Genomic DNA, 6,000 nt, shown 5'->3' with positions numbered 1-6,000 from the left:
AAAGAAAAATGTACCCTGAAATGAGTATTCCCATCTCTAAATATGCAGTTCAACCCTGAGGCCAGACAGGGTTTATTTTAGTGTCTGTGTGCAGTGTCCTCTGTGGGACATCATGTTGAAAGTTTTCTCATCCAGAAAATATTTCAATCTTTCATGGCTTTGCAGGGCCTATATGAAAAGGATTTGGTACACATAGAAACTATCTCTCAGTTAGCACTTGAAATGTATTTATTTTCTTTTCATATTGCCTGAATAATTTATGTGCTATATTCTGCTAGTTATCGAGAGGAGGAACTTAAAAATCCATTTCTTTAGAGTTCAGAAAGCTTCGCTTCTTCCATAAATATCAAGCCAGGAGTCGGCTTGTCTTTAGGAACAGTACAGTAAAATAAAAGACGGGTTTAACGTCTAAATAGAAAGGTCCACACTTACACTATTTCCCTATACCCGAGTGAACTGAAACAGAAAGATGGCTAACACTCTAACGGGCGAATATTCCCACTGACCAAGAACGCATAAATTATTTCTAACCTTGTAAACTAGCAAGGGAAACCGTGATGCATATTTTAGACATAGAAAGTAGGAAGCAATTTCAAAGTAGCTCATGTAATAGTGGTGGCTTGGAATAGGAAAGATTTTACACCGCAGTTTCTTCTTCCCTAGCCCAACCCCCCTACCCGCTGTGCATGCTGGGACAGCTCTCTGGAGGTCTGAGCCCGGTCTCCAGGTAAACAAGAGGCTCAAAGCCTCCCTCCTATCCGCTCTACAGTTTAAAACTACCAGTTCTTATCTTTTGGAGATAAACACTGAAGTGTTTATAGATGAAATGAGATACACACACGTGGGTGGATCAAAGACATGGTCCTGCTGGGCAAGTGTGAGCCATTGTGCGAGGTCGCCAGACCAACCACACTTGCTTTAAAATAATCTGGGAAAGGGGAGGGGAGGGTGGAGAGAAGAGCGTCATGGAAGAGAATCAGACATACATTGACCACTATATGAGAAAAATGATAGCTATATAGGAATATTGAAGGTTTTTTTTCCTCTCCGATTTTGTTGTGTTTCATATGAAACAAAGCAAAAACCCAACTCTTTAACACTTAAAATCAGCTATAATACCATGCCTATGTGCAAACAGGCAGAACTAGTTGGAGTCAGTGGGTCAAAAAGACCAATCAGGTCCCCAGCTCCGAAAAAAAGAACCAAAAAAAAAAAAAAAAAGACCAATCAGTCAACTAAAGGAGAATGCAAAGTTAGAAGTGAACCGTGAGAGTTTTCAGGCAGGAGGATAGAGAAGGATACAATCAGGATATATTGTATACGTGCATATATTGTAGACATGAAATTTCAAAGAATAAATAATAATTAAAGTACACAGCAGCACCTGTAGCTGGGCATGGTGGTGCATACTGGTAATCCTGGCATGAAGAAAGCCGAAACGTCCCAACATCAGGGGTAGCTGGGGCCACATGACGACATCCTGTCTCAGAAAAGTCAGGGGAAGCCCCTATCATTTGGACCTAATAATTTACCTTTCAACTGTAGGTCAACCTTTTAGGCCCTCAGTGTCAGATCCGAGTTTGATCTGTGAGTTTATTTTTTTCTCCACTGGTGCGTGCTTCTGTTCATGCTGTTTTTTCCTAAATGGATAAATATTATTATGCCTTGCCTTCACGACTCTTCTGTGTACCATTTTCCCAGCCCGAGTTGACTTTTCAGTACAATAATGGCTTTGCATTGAATAAGTTCCCAGAGCCCTGCCAACCTATAATTACAGAGGCCAACTTGACCACTTATTTCTAAAGACAAAGTACTTCTTGCCAATGAAGTCTGTGAGTCAGAGAGCTCGACTTCAGTCTGAGCAAAGACTGATATGTGCCAGCAAGATGGAACTCTTTGTGGGGTTTTGCTAACATCTGGCCCCACCCTTTTTATAATGTCACTATCCCTGACTTCTTGGAAACCTGTCATGTCAAATGAAAGCTGATGTAAATAATCCGTATCGTCCACTTAGCAACGTTTTCCCCGGAAGAATGTACCTTGGAAAGGGTTGGAAACTGAGGACGGATTAGTGACTGCTCATAGGAATTTGGCTGAAGAGTGTGAGTTTAGGAAACAGGAGAAGATGATTAACTAACAACTTTTGGCTCTCTCTGCCACCCAGACACTATTCTGTGATGTTTCAAATGACTTACAGTAAATACTTTTTGTTGCCTAGATTTCCACTATTAAATGTTAGCTAAAGTTATTTTAAAAAGACAAAGAAATCTTTTGGAAACCACTGAATTCGACAGCAGTAACTTTTTCATCTTTTCTAAAAACAAATGTTCTCATTCCCTGATGCTAAAAGTGAAATACATTAAGAAGTCTGATGCGCGTGACTCTTAGTCTGCACCCCTTTCCCCTCCCTGCCCACTTACCATGGGAAGCCACCAACAGGCCTGCTGCACTCTGTAAACCACCGGTGTTAAATGTAGCTCTTCAAATCAGGGGGGAGATCCTTACAGGGCTCTACAGCTTGGATAAAAATCAATTAATCTGATGGTTAAAGTGGGGAGATGAAACCCAAGGCTCTGGAGACCGACTTCATTAGAACTCTCCTGACTGACAACATCAGAAATGCAAACTCAATTGTGCTTCAACAAAATATAATAACTTGTTAAGTTATTAAGTTAGAAGCCCAGAGAATGATTTTTCCAGCTGTCTGGGTGTAGAACTCAGAGGACATATTTAGACCAGAGACTCTCTAATTTACAGTTGGGTTTTTTTTTTTTTTTTTTTTTGTTCTTTTTTTCGGAGCTGGGGACCAAACCCAGGGCCTTGCGCTTCCTAGGCAAGCGCTCTACCACTGAGCTAAATCCCCAACCCCTACAGTTGGGTTTTTGTCTAGACTATTTTCCTTCTCGGACCAGGTTCTTCTCAGTCAAAGGCAAGGTATCTCCCAGTAGCCTGTCCCTACGTTGTTTCATTTTTAGCAACCCCACATGGGAGTCAAATTATTTTTTAAAATTTTAGAAAAATCCCCAGGATTCACTGGCCTACTTTGGATGTGAGCCCATATGTGATCCAATGACAAGAATTAGAGAACTACAATGGTCTGATGGTCCAGCCTGAATCCAATTTCCATCCTTAGGTCAGCAATCTCTGAGCTCATGTATCTAATAAGAATAACTTTTATGTAGAAACTGTGTTTTCCCTCTCAGTAACAAGTCACACGGTGGAAACAGAAGGAGATATCTAATTGGTTAGTAGTTGAATACATTTTTTGTTTGTTTGTTTGTTTGTTTGTTTGTTTTTGCAGGGATTGAGCCCAGGTCTTGTGCTTGCTAGGCAAGCTTTCTACCATTAAGCTACATCCCTAGCATACTGTCTGCTAATAGATCTCCTATCCTAAGCCAGCGGTTGACTACATAGCCTTAAAGAAGGAATAAATGCAACAAAGTTGCTAGCAGAATAGACTCCTGGGGATAGGGAGAAACATAGTTTGTCTTTGTCTAAATGACTGTGGTTCTTCCCCACTCATTTGACTAAATGTGGCATTTTATTCTTTAGCTGTTATTTATTTATTTATTTATTTATTTATTTATTTATTTATTTATTTATTTATTTATTTATTTTTAGTTGGGATTATCCTGGAAGGAGATGACCAAGGTGTCTAGGCCACCAATGAGGATGGAAGGTTTAGTAGTCTTGCTTGTCAACCTGACTGGTCTGAGAAATTTCTAATAAAGCACACCTCTGGGGTTATCTGTGATGATGTCTTCAGAGATGATCAGATCATTAGGGCTATCATCCCTTAATCAATCATAATATGATAGCATTGTTGGAGAAAGCTGACCACTAGAAAATCTTGTTTTCACTACTTTTTCTCTATATCATGTTTGCTATGATGTGAACTGCTTTGAGCCAAATGTCCTCCCTTGATTATGATAAGATGGATCCCGTAGTGGTTTGAACATGCTTGGCCCAGGGAGTGACACTAATAGGGGATGTGGCCTTGTTGGAGTGGGTGTGGTCTTGTTGGAGGAAGTGTGTCACTGTGGGGGTGGATTTGGAGGTCTCCTTCTATGCTCAGGCTCTACCCATTGTAGAAGAGAGCTGCCTAAGGATGCTAGTCTTTTGCTTGCCTTGGGAACAAGATGTTGAACTCTCAGCTCCTTCTCTAGGACCTTATCTGCCTGCCTGCTGCCATGCTTCCTGCTATGGTAATAATAGACTAAACCTCTGAAACTGCAAGTCAGCTCCAATGAAATACTTGCCTTTATGAGAGTTGCTTGGGTCATGGTATCTCTTCACAGCAATGAAACCCTAACTAAGAAACTTATGGATGAAGACAAACCCTAAGAAAATGCAAGCTCAGATGAACTATTCCTCTCTGAAATCTGGTATGTTGGTCACAGTGAAGAAGAGCTAATGAATATAGAAAGTATATATAGAGTCCCTCCTTACTCTCTATAAATGTTCAAAAACATTGTCAGATTTTTGGGGTGAGCCTGCTCATCTGTTCATCCGATAGATCGGTTGATGCTGCATGGCTTGCTCATTGCTTTATTCTTGTTGTTGTTGTTGTTGTTGTTGTTGTTGTCATCGTTGTTGTGTTTGTTTGTTTGTTTTATCTTTAAAAAGATGGAACTGTACAAACCTGGTGTTGATCAAAGGGAAAAATATTGGATTGTCATTCTCTAGTTAAGTTAACTGATACAATCCGCACCTTGTTTCAACAAAATAAAAGTGTTTTATTGTTGAATGTGAGATCATTTAGGTTCACAGCAGTTCTCAACCTTCCTAATGCTGTGAGCCTTTAATACAGTTCCTCCTGTTATGGGGACCCCCCAGCCATAAGATTATTCTCATTGCTACTTCCTAATGGTGACTTTACTACTGTTATGAATCATAATGTAAATATCTGTGTTTTCTGATGGTCTTAGGCAACCCTTGTGAATGGGTAATTCAGTGATCCCCAAAGGGGTTAAGACCCATAGGTTGAGAAGCACTAGTTTACGATAAATACACTTCACTGCTTATGAAAATCAATTTGACTTGATCCAACTGATGCCTTTCCTTCTGTATAAACCCTGGGTACTCTGCTTGTATCAGTTGCTTCTACCTGCTTCTTCTCACTTCCTTTTGCTTCTCCAGAAATGTTCCATTTATTGAGTCACTAATAATATACCCACTGTGTTAAATATTTTTCACCAATTATCTTATTCATTGAACTCATCAAGTCAGGACCTTAAAGGTGCTATATTACTTTTGGAGAAGCACAAAGAAGCTAAGAAACGTTATCCAATTTTGTATAGCAAATTAATAAGTATAGCTTTGAACCCACTGTGATTCTTGAACCTATGCTCTCAGCTGTCTTAGTACAGTCTCTTGTGGCAGTTTTGATTTGCTTTAGTATGTAGAAAACGGGGTTTTGTAAATGTAACTAATGTTACAAATGTGATTAGTTGTCAATTGATTTTGAGTTCATTCCAATGCAGATGTGTAATTGAGCCAATATTATTACAGAATTCCTTTTAAAGGTTGGTGGCAAAGGAAAAGTCAGAGAGCACAAAGTTTCAATATACCATTTCTGGCTTGAACCAATGGAAGGGACTACATGCGACATCTGGAGAGCCACTTCTAGCTTCTCTGAATGACCTCTGGCAGCAAGCAGAAGCTGAGCTCTGCCTACAACCTGAAATAAGTTAGAAGTAGACTCCTCACTAGAACCCAACACTGCCTAGACTTCAGACTTCCATGACCCTAATCAGAAAACTCAGTCAAGCCTACCCAGACTTCTGACCTACTGAACTTAAGATTAAAAAAGAAGAAGAAGAAAATGTTGTTTTAAGTTGTTAAATTTGTAACAATTTATCATATAGCTATAGAAAATTTATATAGGATTTTTTGTTGTTGAAGTTTGGCTAAGCCATGTGAAATGGCCAATGTTTATCGCTGTGATCTACAAAAGAAATTATTATTATTTTTTAGGTTCCGTGCAATAGTATCTGGGGC

The 6,000-nt window shown here is 39.6% G+C and overlaps 1 long non-coding RNA gene across 1 annotated transcript in view; it reads left to right on the top strand.

Annotated features, from left to right (window-relative positions):
* Positions 1-665: 665 nt before the first annotated feature.
* LOC120094699 (uncharacterized) overlaps positions 666-6,000 on the top strand; it is a 28,792-nt gene continuing 23,457 nt past the window's right edge. The window contains exon 1 of the long non-coding RNA XR_010055019.1: positions 666-727. This is a non-coding gene — a long non-coding RNA (uncharacterized LOC120094699). The remainder of the gene's footprint in view (positions 728-6,000) is intronic.

The sequence above is a fragment of the Rattus norvegicus genome, chromosome 9 (genome assembly GCF_036323735.1).
Source record: "Rattus norvegicus strain BN/NHsdMcwi chromosome 9, GRCr8, whole genome shotgun sequence".
NCBI classification, from domain to species: Eukaryota; Metazoa; Chordata; class Mammalia; order Rodentia; family Muridae; genus Rattus; species Rattus norvegicus.
The sequence above is the reverse complement of the archived record's forward strand: the minus strand, read 5'-3'. Positions and strand labels throughout refer to the sequence as shown.